The 13,763-nt window shown below is 40.7% G+C and overlaps 1 long non-coding RNA gene across 1 annotated transcript; it reads left to right on the forward strand.

The window, feature by feature from the left end:
• The first annotated feature begins 5,777 nt into the window (after nt 1-5,777).
• LOC122462407 lies at nt 5,778-12,994 on the forward strand. Its single transcript, XR_006284934.1, has 3 exons — nt 5,778-6,129; nt 7,039-7,144; nt 10,711-12,994. It is a non-coding gene; the product is annotated as an uncharacterized LOC122462407 (long non-coding RNA).
• Nucleotides 12,995-13,763: the final 769 nt, after the last annotated feature.

Consider the following 13,763-nt stretch of genomic DNA (forward strand, 5'->3'; position numbering starts at 1 on the left):
CTTCCATGCACTAAAAGCACCCTGCTTTAAAACGGGAGAAGGTCAAAGCACACAAGCAAGGCAGGGTCAAAGCAGGGTGGATAGTCAGTGTGTGGCTGACTGGTGTGGTGCAGATTTACGCTCCAGCAGGCTGCACGCTGTTTGTCAAAACAGCCCTTTGAAGGCCAAGATTTTCAAAAGTAACTTGTGGTTTTTGAGCGCCCAATTTGAGATGCCATAAAGTGGGATATTCAGATGCTCAGCACTGTCTGAAAATCAGGCCCACTTAAGTTGGGCTCCCCAAATGGCTTTTGAAAATCTTTGCCAAGGTTGTTATATCAATTTAAAAATATCATTATAATATTTAATTGCCCATCTTCATGAAGGGCATATTTCCACTATGAAAATTAAGTCTTGAAATGGTCTTTTATATGTATATTTCCTTGAAAACCAATGTGATCTATGTGCTTTTTTTCTATATGTACTGAGAGTCGAGTTTGGTGAGTAGTTGATTTGATTGCACTCCCCTTTTTCATTCAGATTCCTGAAAGTCAACTGGTACTCACTGAAAACTGGGAAAACATTACCTTTACCTGCTGGTTTGTGGTAGACTGCGTTTGTGAACAAGAATTCACCTCAGCAGGTGCAAGAATGCAGATGCCAGTTTGGTGACAGATAAGAGAACTCTGCGTAAGAGAATTCAGCTGTACAGTTAATTCAGTTATAGAAGAAAGTCAGCAGAAGGCACTGCCCAGGGCAAGTATTTCCCCCTCTTTGGGAAGAGCTCTTACTGTCACATTGTATCAGGTCTTGTTGGATTAATATCACAACCAAATAGTTTTATATGTTTTGTACCATGCAGTTAAAAGCCCCAGCTGTTTAAGCTCATTGTCAGAGCAATAAATGGCTATTATAGTCGATGCCCGTTTGCTAATATGCTTCCAGAACAAAATATAAATTAGTACAGTCAGTACCATTCAGTAGGAGTTCGGTTTCAAGGTTTCAATGAAAGCTTAATAAGAACAGGAGTGGCCTTTACAGTTTGTGGATCATGATTACTTTATATAGCTATTTTTAAAAAATCAATTCTTTTGCCTCGTTTTGCAGAAAGAATCTCTTTGTTTAATGATAACCTGACAATTCCTAGAGGTGTGAATTCACTGGTATGTAAGAGGTGACGAAACACAGAATGTGACAGGTATTCTGCAAAACTGTCAAGAGAGGCAGACTGTTGTGATGCAAACAAAATATGTTGAATTAAATATGAGGCATCTAGGAGCTTAGCGAAGATGACGGGTTTCATTGACTTCAATGGGAGTGTCACCTGATTAAGGGTGATGGATTCAGACTTTTGTTTTTGCTTGGCATGTGTTTACCAGATTTAGAGACCACATTTCTTACTGTAGGCCCTAATCCTTGCAATGAGTTTTATTTGATCTCAATAGGACTATATAATTATATAAGGGCCTGCTCACATGGATCGGGGTCATTATTTGTAACTTCAGCATACAGCATTCACTCATCACTTTGGTTATTAGATGCATTATATCTGTTTATTTATGCACTCTTATGAGGAAGTTTTATTGTCCCTGTTTAGGAGAGTGCTCAAATGATGTTATCAATAAAAATAAAATCAATAATCAATAAAAATATTCTAATTCCACACATGTTTTTTGTAGCCAAACAAAGTCTACTTGCAGTAAAACAAGGTAATGCAGCAGATAAGCAAGATTCCAATGTAAAGGTGGTCTATGGTAAGGGGAATTTTCCAGTGGATTCTTATACTACTATGCTATAAGGTCCTGATCCTGCAAACACTTGTGCACATGCTCCAAGTTAATAACCCGGATAATCCCATTGAAGTCAACGGGGCTGTTTATGTGCTCCAAGTTAAGCACTTATTTAAACGTTTGCAGTATTGGGGCCCTTATCCAGAGATTATATAAGAATGCATGTAACTTTAAGTATGTGAATAGCCCCATTGAAGTCAAGAGGAGTATTCACACAGTTGCAGTTCTGCATGTGTTTATGAATCTTGCTGACAGAGATGGACTCAAACAAAACCCAGGATCTGAATTCTCTGAAAATTGGAAAGTTCCGATCTTCAAGCTTAGTAAATAAGAAAATAGAAAACAGGAGGAACATTCAGCTAACCCCCACCCTTTCAGTGAACTAGGTTTTTAACAATAACATTTCAGTAATAATCCAAACTGTGGTGTCAACACTACTGTTTCAATTTAAAGTCAATGGGAGTTAGATTTCTAACTGAAAGTAGTCATCATATTATTAGTTCTAGCATCATGCAGTAAAACAAACCGAGAAGTAAAATAAACATCCAATATCCTAAATACTAACTGTGAACCATTAGCATAAACCATCCTACCATTATGAAGAATGATGCGGGGGCAGCAAATTACACCATGGAAAGTTTCTGGGTTTGTACAGAATATCACTAGTTGGACCCCTAGACCCAGATCCTCCAGGGCATTTAGGTGCCTAACTCCTATTGTGGTTCAGTATTTCCATTCTGCACTCCTTGTGCAGTGTGTGCCTGAAATTCCCATCAACTATGAGATCGAGCCCCACTCAGCCAAGAAATTACTGGTGTAGACCTTAAAAAGAAATTATTTAATAAATATTAATTATTAATTATTATTATTATTACAACAATAAATTTTATCATCATCATCGGTTGGCGAGAACCCTGAATAGGTGCAACACACCAAAATAAATGATTCCACCCGTTGTGCCATATCTATTGCAATCCGATCGTTGTGCAAATCTCATGATAGTATTCTAGAATTGAGCACAGAATTGAAAAAATATCATCTTCCCAATGTTTAGCAAAAGAAAAATGATCACTGCCCAAAGGCTTGAATTATTATTTACACACCTGACAGAGCTCATCAACAAACCTCAGAGATGATGCAACAATAGGCAGGAAGGGACACTAGGGGAGGAGCTGAGGAGGAGGCTGGGATTGACAATGAAGTTACGGAGTTCCTCAGAAAAGGCCAATGCACAGCTTGGTAGAAGAAGAATTTTTAAATTAATTAATTTATACATAAGATAATATATAGAAATTTTAGGCCTTGAATCTGTAAAGACTCATGTACATGTGTTACCTTACTTTGAAGTTAATTGAACTACCCAGGAAGGCAAGGTTAAGCATGTGCTTAAGTGTCTGTAGGGTTCAGGTCTTATTTGACTAATTTCTTGTAGGCTAATATTTGAATAAAATAAACAGCCTTTGACATTTGAACAAACATAGCAAATCTCTTCATTGACCAAGAGATCAGAAAGTAAAGTTGATGTTCTAGAGTTATAATACATCCAAGGTAATTAGTTCTCTTAGAGCACAGTAAATTGGAAGTAGCAGAAGGATGGTGACTCCCACCAAGTATCCTAATCTTTCCCAAAGGAGCATGTTTATTACAAACTTCTAAAATCACCTTTTGATAACATTGAACAGCCTGTGAGGGAGCCATTAAAGCATACAAGATAGGTCCATTTCCATCCTTAATATCACTTTAAGATTATCCATTTTAAATGGCCTAACTTATCTTATAATTTTATAAACTATTTTAAAAACACACAACATCTATTGGATGAAAAACAAACTCCTCTACCTTGACTGAGAACTAAATCCACCTCTACAGGTGGGGCCAGCTGGTGTAAATCAGCGTAACTCCATGGACTTCAACAGAGCAAGGTCAATTTACAGCAGCTGAGGATCTGGACCTGTATTTAATCTAGCTTGGTGGCACCATTCACCAAGTTATGTGTATTTATTTTTTATAAATAGCATATACACCTCTGTGGTATTTTCCTACCTGAATGCAGAGAGTTAAATCAAAGGAGGCTGTAAAAGGAAAAACCAATCGGAAATGAAGCAATGGCAAAGATCAGGTGCTATCACAAGGATCCCTGAGGAAACACTGAGGATACTGCTGATTTGGGAGTATGCCCTGTCTAGCTCCACTGACAAATGACTATTTAGTCTTCCCAAGGCTAAGCTTAAGATCAGGCTATTGTGTCTTTAACAGAATCTGTCCCAGAGAGAGAGAACATGAGAGAATTACAAATACCCACAGCCCAAATCCTAGGCCCTACCACAGCCTAGTACAAAGAAGCTGTAAAGCTGGTGAATCCAGCTGCCTGAGGTTCCCTGGTATGAGGAAAATACCAGGGCATATACAGCTGATGTAATGGCTCCTATGATACCCACTCCTGGCTACTGCCCCTGGCTTGGGGAAAGGGGACATGGCCATGGCACCACTGGTTGCTGATCTCTGGCTCCTCTGCATCTCCTTGTGTGCGCCCCACACCAGGCACAGAACCCTTGTGAGCGAAGGAGGAAAAATCTGCATGTGGAAAGGTCCACCACACACTGTTCTCCAGGAGTATGATCTGTCTCTTTGGCATTTCCTCAGCTGACTTCGTTAAGCAGCCCTAATTGCTGATTAGCCTAGTAAATTTGACAAATTCTGAAAGAAAAGAAAAGAAAGAAAGACCCATGAGCTCAAGTGCCAGGCAAGTCATTCCAAGCTTCAAAGTGTGAAAATGGGGGAGAAAGGAGGGTACCCGAAACAAACCATCTTCTGTACTATGAGTGGGTGAATGGAGTGGTTTTGAAATCAAAGGACTAATCAGACAGGTTTAAGCCACGGATCCTTCCACAGCAAGACTGATAATGCATCTCAGTCCTGGCCTGCAAAACCATCCCTGGCCTGTGAGCAGAAAGTCACGTTTGTGCTGAAATCAACGGGGAGTTGGAATGGAAAGCCAAACTGTTCTTCACTCCAGGCCTGAACCGCATTTCAGCCCATGTGACGTTTTACATATTTTCACCATTGTTCTTGTTTAATTTGTGGAAGCAATTATGCAGTCAGATGAACAGTGTAAAGCGACTGCTGCAACTGTCAATATTTCAACGAAATATAGAGCATTTCAGCTTTACCAGTCCGGCTATCCAGGCATTGCCCTAAGGTATCCACACCATGCATAACTGATGTTGCCAGCTGGCTTACCTGAATCCTCTCCAACTACAACTTGCACTGATTTTTCTTCAGGCTCATTTTGAGGAAAGCAAGGCAATAAACAACCGGTCACTTGCATCACTAGCCAGCACGCTTGTGTCTTAACTATATCAATTACACATGGTCAGTTCTGTACAGATAAAGAACAGTATCTATTTGCCACTCAAATTGTAGTGCTATACAGTAGTGTGGGTGTAAGACATGTAAACTTACAGGCTAACTCTGCTGTCACCCTGGCTTTGCACTGCGGTAACTCCAGCCAAGCTATTCCTGATTTACACTGCTGTGAGTGAAATCAGAATCAGAATCCATGGGCCAGATCTTCAGGGGCTGTGAATTGGCATAGTTCCACTGACATCAATGGAGCAATGCAGATTTCCACCAGCTGAGGATCTGGCCCTCTTTCAATTGAATAGCTGTAGTGGATACACCTGCTGGCGTTTCACACGGTAAAATCGGTAAGAGGAAAGGTTTAAAGATAAACCTCCATTGTAACAGGACTCATTCCTTCGTGAATTTTATATGTAATTTCCATGAAATCCAAGTTGTAGCCAGCTTCTAGGTCTCCTTTGCTTCCCACAGAACAGCTGCGTTCCCCTCCTTCTGTTTACCCATTTCCCTCCTTGTCTGCTGTCAGGTGGTGTGGAGAATGATGGAGTTATATATCTATATATATCATATGCACCTCAGTTTACCTGTGTGATATTATCATGCCTGAAGGCACAGAGTTAAATTAAAGGAGGCTGTGAGAGAGCAAGCAACAGGAAATTGAACAATGGCAAAGATAATGTGCTACCATAAAGAATGCCACAGGTCCTTGAGGAAACGGTGAGGAAGGTACTGACTGGGGAATACCCCCCACCCAGGCTAGAATGGTTTATTCTTCCCAATGCTACGCCTATAATCAAAAGGAATACTTTGCTGGCCTAAAAGGGGGTGGAGGGTGAGTGGCTGAGGGCTGCCCAGGAAGCATCAGTGAGCACTGTCAGGGATGAAGACAGATAAGTCCGGAGAGAGAGATAAGTACTACAGGAAGCAGGCTGGCTCTCCCAACCCAGATATGGGAATAAGATGGCCCCACCTGAGCTATGGATGAAGTGGTTAAGCTCAGGTAAGGAAATGTACGTATAAGAGACACTGTTGTTTTAACCCATTTTCCTAGATTCTGTGTTCCTTTTGGCAAATAAATGCTACTGTGTTTGCAGGGGTAGGGTGTGGGGTTTTTTGGTTTGGTTTGATTTGGATTTTTTGTCACTTTAATCAGATGTTGGCACAGGCTTAGAGGTAAAGTGCTTAGAGATGCTGAACCCAGTTGAGCCTGTTGGGTTAACATGCTTGGTAAATAGGGGAGCTGCAGCCAAGAGATCCAGCGTAAGCGTGCTAGGCCTGTGCGTTCCACACAGAGAGGGGGAAGATAGTGAAACCTGTCCCCAAAGGGGTACACCTGAGACGGACAACAAGGAGTTTCAGGCACAGCTCCCCCAGTAACCATGACAACTGGGTTAGTCATTGGGCCAACTTTAGATTATGAGCTCCTCAAGGTAGGAAGGTGGGTTTTTTTGTTTTTTTTTAACCTATAAAATAGCTTATAAAATTATGGGCACTCCTGTGGGGCTATATACATACTACTGGAAGAAGGGTGCTGAGTCTTTTGGAAAGGAGAGAGTCCACAGCTTCTGAAGAGAAAGGATAGAAGGACAAGAGAAAAGGGAGGGAAGAAAGAAATTGGGAAGGTGAAAGATAAGAAAAGTGAAGGGAGAAAAGAGGAGCACAAAAAAGCAGGTTCCCTCTCCTCTTTTCTCTTCCCCTTTTATTATTACCCTTCAGATCACTTTCCCCTTTCCCCCCCTCCATTCTCTTCATTCTCTCATGCCACCTCCCCCACTCCGTGCAGTTAGTATTAATGATGACTCCCACTTGGAGCCAAGTCAGCTGAGGTCAGATGCAATGTGAATCCTGTCAGAAGGCATGTACTAAATTGAGTCTCAATGAGTGCCATGTTCAAATGTTTCTATTACAGATAGCCTGAACCAAAACCGTAGATCCAGAAACCACCACAGGAAATGGGAGCTTGAAATCCATATCCAAATTTTGCCTCTGAGGTTCATCGCTAATTTCCATATAAGGTATAATTTAGTTCAAAATATGTCGGGGTTTGTCTGGGGATTTGCAGGGCAATTTGTTAATTTGCCGCAACATTTTCAATATGCTCAGTGGTAAATATGCAGCGCAATTCACTGGGAACAATGGAAACTTGTGGTAATGTTGCTGTGTTACCTTGTGATAAATATCCTGTGTCACCACAGTAGCTGGTCTCCAGATTGAAGCAGACTTTTGCGAATCAGCAGGGTCAGCATTGGAAGAGCATGTGAATATTGTGCACTTGTAAATATTTGAGCACATCTGTTTAGCTCCCTCACAAAAGCCACTGGGAAAAACTACTTCTCATTGTGCCATGCAATGCTGTTACCCTGCTCTAATTGTCAAATCTGTCGAGTTGTTTTTCTCATGCGCACAAAAATTAAAAATTACTATCCTCATTCATGATTAATTCAGCTGCAGTGCAGCATGGTGTCACACTGCATTTTTTAAAGTATTTAATTCCACTTCACAATCAGAAGAGTTTTAATTAACTTTTTGCCAGTTAATTGTTTCCCCCCCCCCCCGCTCTACAGGTTTGTGCCACACTCTGGGGATATTGCCCCACTGTAATTGCTTGCAGTTCCCACTGGCATCAGGGGAAGCTAGATATGGGTATCCATGGAGCTCCTAGACAGGCTCAAAACCTGAAATTCACCTGCCAATCCCTCAGCACTTCCTTCCTCCCTACAGGTTAGAGCCCTCTCCTCTTATGTCCTGTTTGCTTGCTGGGGAGATGGCAGTGGTCTAACTCCTGCCTCATTTCTAATTTATTTGGGGTAGCAGCTGGCTATTGCTTTCCCTACATCCAGCTCTTTGGATGGCCATGGCATTACCTGGCTTGCTTGCTCCTTTTACTTTAAATCTTTGAGGAGGCCCAGTAAGATAAGCCCATTGGAAATGATTTGGGGGTGGGCTGCCTGCCTGCCCACCCGTCCTCTCTCCCCGCCTTCAAAAGACTATGGAGAACAACTGCTGTTGCTATAGCTACTTGCCTTCTTCTGGAGCCTGATACACCCCAGAAAGCTCCATGCTGTTCACTCCCCTGGAGATACTTTCCTTGGAATGGAGTTTTTTTGCCACAAGACTGATGATGGGGAGGTCTGGTCCTTCCCCTCCTTCCTGCAAAGAGATTATTCCCCGAAGAAAGGGTTGCAGTCCAAAAGGTCTCCCCTTTCTGCTTTCAGCCTATAGCAAAAGATAAGGGGCTTGTTGTGAAGAAAGAGACCATAGGAGAAGGCGGCCCAAAATAGGACCCACAGTCCATCCAGAACTTTGTAAACCTCTGGGAAATGGAGTGAACCCTTAGAGTGAGTTTAGGATTGGTGAAGAAACTGTGGAATTTTGCATAGCATTGGTGGGCCGGCCAGAGAACATGGAGAGAATATAGAAAATTGGGAGGAACTTCCCTCCACCCTACCCGAGTGCTAACAGTTGTTGAAATCTTGGGAAAACTGTCTCTTGTGACGTAACATCACCCCCAGGCAGCTATTTCTTGTACAACTAGCACTTACTCAGCACATCTTTTTAGGTCTTTTTGACCTAATATTACAGGGTCATATTTTCACATGGATAAACTGTTCTGGAACAATTTCTCCAATGTATTAGGCACAAACATGCTTTCCATCAACATCAGGCATGTATGTCTTATCTCTCCACCTGTTTTTTATTTCCAGCAATCAGATTTAATGTGCATGGCAAATCCCACTCTCCATTTACGTTTGTTTCTGTCAGTTCCCTTTGGAGCCTAAAGGATTGCTGATCTTATGGTTTCTTAATTTTGCTTTCTTGAAGAGGTCTACTTCAAGTGCCACTTCCTTAAAGTCACTAGTACCATTCACTGTCCTTCCCTAACATTTTTTTTAAGGAAAGAGAGAGAGAGCAGCTTATTCTTATCTGGGCATGTGAGGATCCAATACGTGCCCCTTGGTGAGCATTAGCACTTGCAGCAGCATGGCTATGGAGGCACCAGCAGCTGCACTGTTCGATAAACATGTATGGCCAAATACTACTTGTCTGCGAGTGAGGAGAGCCATTCAAAGCAGCAGGATTACTCAGCTGAGTAAGGCAAGTAGGATTTAGTCAATGATAGGACATTCACCACTATTAATTGTAAATACTGGGCCCAACAGTGCCCTTGGATATGCGCACACAACTACTACTGAGTTAAATGGGATCACTTTCCCAGGAGCTAAATGGGAGAAGCTTCTGCTGTAGCATGGGGATGCATAAAGTGAACTTGCTGCTGCCTTTCACAACTAAAATATATAGTTCCCCCAGCCCCAGATCTGAACCTCATTCCTCCACAGAGATTCTACCCAGAAATCAGTGCACTGCAGTCCCATGCTTTTAGGGCAGAACTTTGTATGCTGGGGCCACTGACTCCATCCTGATGCATAGAAAGGTGAAAAGAACAACAAAGGGAACCTGCATGGATTAGAAAAGCCAGTAGAGTCCTCAGATACTATTCTTCATTTGTATTCTGCATAAACATCCTTATGGTTTCATAACTTTATTTTCCCTTATTTAATGTTTAACATTTTTACATGTTAACAGCATTAATGAGTAACTCATCAAAGCCACATGGTACTCTCTTTTCGGGAATCAGTTGCTAGCATAAGGCTTGTTAAGAGGATGAAGCCTGCATGAAACTTCTGCAGTACTCAAGTGAAAATGTAGGGCTATTTTCTTCTCTCACTGCATGGAGATTTGCAAACTCTGGGCCCATCCCATCCTAGCTCCAGCTGACTTCAGTGGCAGTTTTGCCCACACAAGGATGGTGGACCATATGCTCCACCCATGGGAGGGGGCGATAGGAGAGGACATCTCCCCAAAGATGATGGTGATTCCCTTCCCTGCATTTCATCTTGGGAGGCATAGGGAAGGGGTGGGATTCACCCCAAACTTAGTGGATTCTCAGGGACTGCTTGGATCTGTGGAAGGCCACATGGCTCTTCACTACCTCTTGTCCCCCAGTATCCAGTTTCTGGCAGCATGGCTATGCTGGAGTTGTGCTACTAAGAATGCCTCCAATCCATGGCTACCCCTGGTCTGAGGGGCTGTTTCATAGAAAAGGTAAAAAATCCCATGCTATGGACTCCAACGACACCCCTAACTTTCCCACCCTTCCCTCAGCTCACCCAGACGTGGCCCCCACGCTGGCTTCAGACTGTTATTATGCTGCATAAAGTGTCAAACATACTATTTTATATATATAGTCATTTTGCTTTCTTGTTTATTACATTCTGATATGGCCTTCATACAATGGATGAGCCAACCATTTTGTATAAAATAACCCACCCCACCCTCAACTAAGAAAAAACAAACAGAACAAACCCATCCATTGTCCAATAACTGAACCAAAGCTTGGTCAAACTTCCTTGTGGTTCAGGAAGTTTAGAAAACTCAGTTCCCCATTATTTCTCATCTTCCTGCACCTATAGGTTTGACTGGGAATGGAAGCAGAAATACCAAAGGTCCATGAACACACTGTTTTCATGTAATTTTTGACTCCATTGGAAACATTCTTCCTTTGTACGTGTTAAGTACAAAGGAAGAATTCTGGAAGGAAGGAGAATTCTGGTACTGCAAGGGATGACTTTGCCTCCTTGGACCCATATCAGGCCTTGGAAAGGTGGCTGCTGATATTTTTGACAATTTAGTCCACTACCTGGACACTCTGGAGGACAGTATTATCCTGTAAACATGTGCATGCATTGGGGATTATGTTACCGTAGTTTATGGAATTGTCTTCATATTGTTCTTATACTTTTTTCCAGATCTGAATCCATCCATATTTGGGGGAGGGGAGGGATGAGAAAGAGGATTTGACTCAAATCAATTCTGCAACAGACCACTCTAACCATCCTATAACTGTAAGCATCCTGTAATCATCTCAGTTGAAGGTCTTGTCTACACACAAAGGTTGTACTGTTGTAACTAGCCTGGAATAGCTAAAGTGGTAATGGGTTTTGCTTTGTGTGACTGGAGTTTGCTTTGGGATCTTTTTCAGTGTTTAATAATATTATACAAATCAGAATGCTCAAAACTTCATTTGTGCCTGTTCTCATATGATAACTATAAAAAGGAACGTATGTTAAAGAAGACAAGAACCCACCTTTTAACTCTTCTGACATACATTTGACTGAGAGTGGAAATGAATAAATGTTTTGCAAAAATAGGAAGTGTCCATCTTTAGTAAGAGTCCTGGGTGATTTACAGAGCAGTCTAGGGGATTTAGACATCTTTTCCACTAAAATTAAAGAAAGATGTGCGTCTCAATCCTGTAGACTGCTTTGAGAATCTCAGCATATTTGTCTCTGATGCATGTATGTTTGTATGCAATTGCCAGCTTTACCTTATTCTGAATGGCTATCAAGATAAGTTAAAGCAGACAAATGCATAAAAAGCCCTATATACACTGATTTTGGCAGCAGGATTGGTGGGATATATACTTTAAAAGCTCTTAGCAGTTCCATATGTTCTAATTTATGGACATTTTTCAGATGGAAATCTACATTATCCATTTGCAGGCAGATCTTAGAAGCATACAATTAAATCAACTGAACCAACTAATTAAAAAATCCCTCAAACACTAAATACAAATATGATGACGACAATAATGAACCTTAACCAGACCTTTCTCTGCTAATAACTGCCCCCTCCACCTATCCTGCTGCCAAGGTGAGGCTATGCATTGCTTTTCTGCCTGGTAAGTGCCAATTGCACACTGGTGCTTCCCTAGAAATGTTCACTTTCCACACCAGAATTTTTTCCAGGCATATTCCCTTTCTGATTCTCCTTTGGAGAATCTCTCCTGTGGGTTCACTCCCTGAGCAGAAAGGGTCAAACAGATGTTCTCTGTGGGCTATGGATCATGTCTTTCAAAGATGTTTTGTACATGTAGCTGTTTTCAGAAGGTGACGTCTACAATTTTCTGTATTTCTGAATAGTCGGCTGCTATTTAACCTCTGTTCTCTCTGATTCAATGTGTTGTTCTTTCTTTTTTAACCATATAGGTAAAATAATTGTGAAATGTATCTTGATGTAAAATCATAGCTTTATTTCATTAGCCCGCCTCCTGATGATTTTATAGTGGATGCTGCTATATGCAAGTGCATTTTCTGAATGAAAACTCAGTCAAAAGAGATCTGAAAGACACAGTAGCCTAAAACTTTCTAATTTACAAACATCTGAGGGTTAACACTCTACACTAAGTGTATCCCCAGCCCAGTGCAATATGCAAAGCTATTAATTTTTGTAGGGAGAATTATAGCAAATAGAAATACATTAGTATAAAATGAAGTAGTCTTGCTCTCCGCGTGTGAGAACAACAGTAAGACTTATTTTATTAACGAAGTGCAACCCCTTCAGCAAATGGGATATTTTGCTGTGATTCATAATAAATATATACACCATTACAATAATGTTGTGCTTAAAAAAAAATAAAACACCACCACCCTCTAAACTAAAAACCAGAAAAATAAATAGAAGGGGTACTATTTGCAAGGAGAAAAATGGGGAAAAGTTCTGCAAAGGGGGAAGGGAGCAAAAAGTAACAGCCATGCCACCAGCACGAACAAGTTCCTGGACTGTGGGAAGGGATGGGCTGAGACAGACGTGCACTTGGAAGGAAATTCTGCACACTCAGCCCTGCTATGGGAGAGATGCCTCCTACTTAAAGGAGAATGGGGAATTCTTAAAATGTAGGTAGGTAGATCGGTAAATAGAGCGAGTCGGAAATTTGAAAATGAATTTATGTTGTTGAAAAATGATATTTTTTAACATCAGAAATTTTTATCAAAAAATTGTTTTATTATAAAACTGGAAAATGAAAACAGTTTGATTTTTTGTTGTTGTTTTGGTTCTTTCTATTTTGGGGTTTCCTTCTTCCCTCTCCTATTTGCCTTTTTCTGGTGGCAAAATGGAAAAAGAAAAAAGGAGTAGAGAAGTAGGAAGTGGGTTAAAAGGGAAAAAGAGTTTTAAAAAAAGTGAACAAAACAATAAAAATAAAAATGAAAAAGAAAACTTTCCAAACAGAACATTTGTGAACAAAATATCATTCATTTGAAAATCACTGGAATGAAAAGTATTAGGGCTGTCGATTAATTGCAGTTAACTCAAAAAAATTAATCACGATTAAAAACATTTATCACAATTAATCGCACTGTTAAACCATACCAATTGAAATGTATTAAATATTTTGGATGTTTTTCTACATTTTCAAATATTGATTTCTATTACAGCACAGAATACAAAATGTACGGTGCTCACTTTATATTATTATTTTTGACTACAAATATTTGCAATGTAAAAATGATAAACAAAAGAAATGGTATTTTTCAATTCACCTCATACAAGTACTGAAATGCAATCTCTTTATCGTGAAAGTGTAACTTACAAATGTAGATTTTTTGTTACATAACTGCACTCAAAAACAAAACAATGTAAAACTTTAGAGCCTACAAGTCCACTCAGTCCTATTTCTTGTTCAGCCAATCACTAAGACAACGCAAGTTTGTTTACATTTATGGGAGATACTGCTGCCTGCTTCTTAATTACAGCGTCACCTGAAAGTGAGAACAGGCATTTGCATGGCACTTTGTA

The sequence above is a fragment of the Chelonia mydas genome, chromosome 11 (genome assembly GCF_015237465.2).
Source record: "Chelonia mydas isolate rCheMyd1 chromosome 11, rCheMyd1.pri.v2, whole genome shotgun sequence".
Taxonomy (NCBI): domain Eukaryota; kingdom Metazoa; phylum Chordata; order Testudines; family Cheloniidae; genus Chelonia; species Chelonia mydas.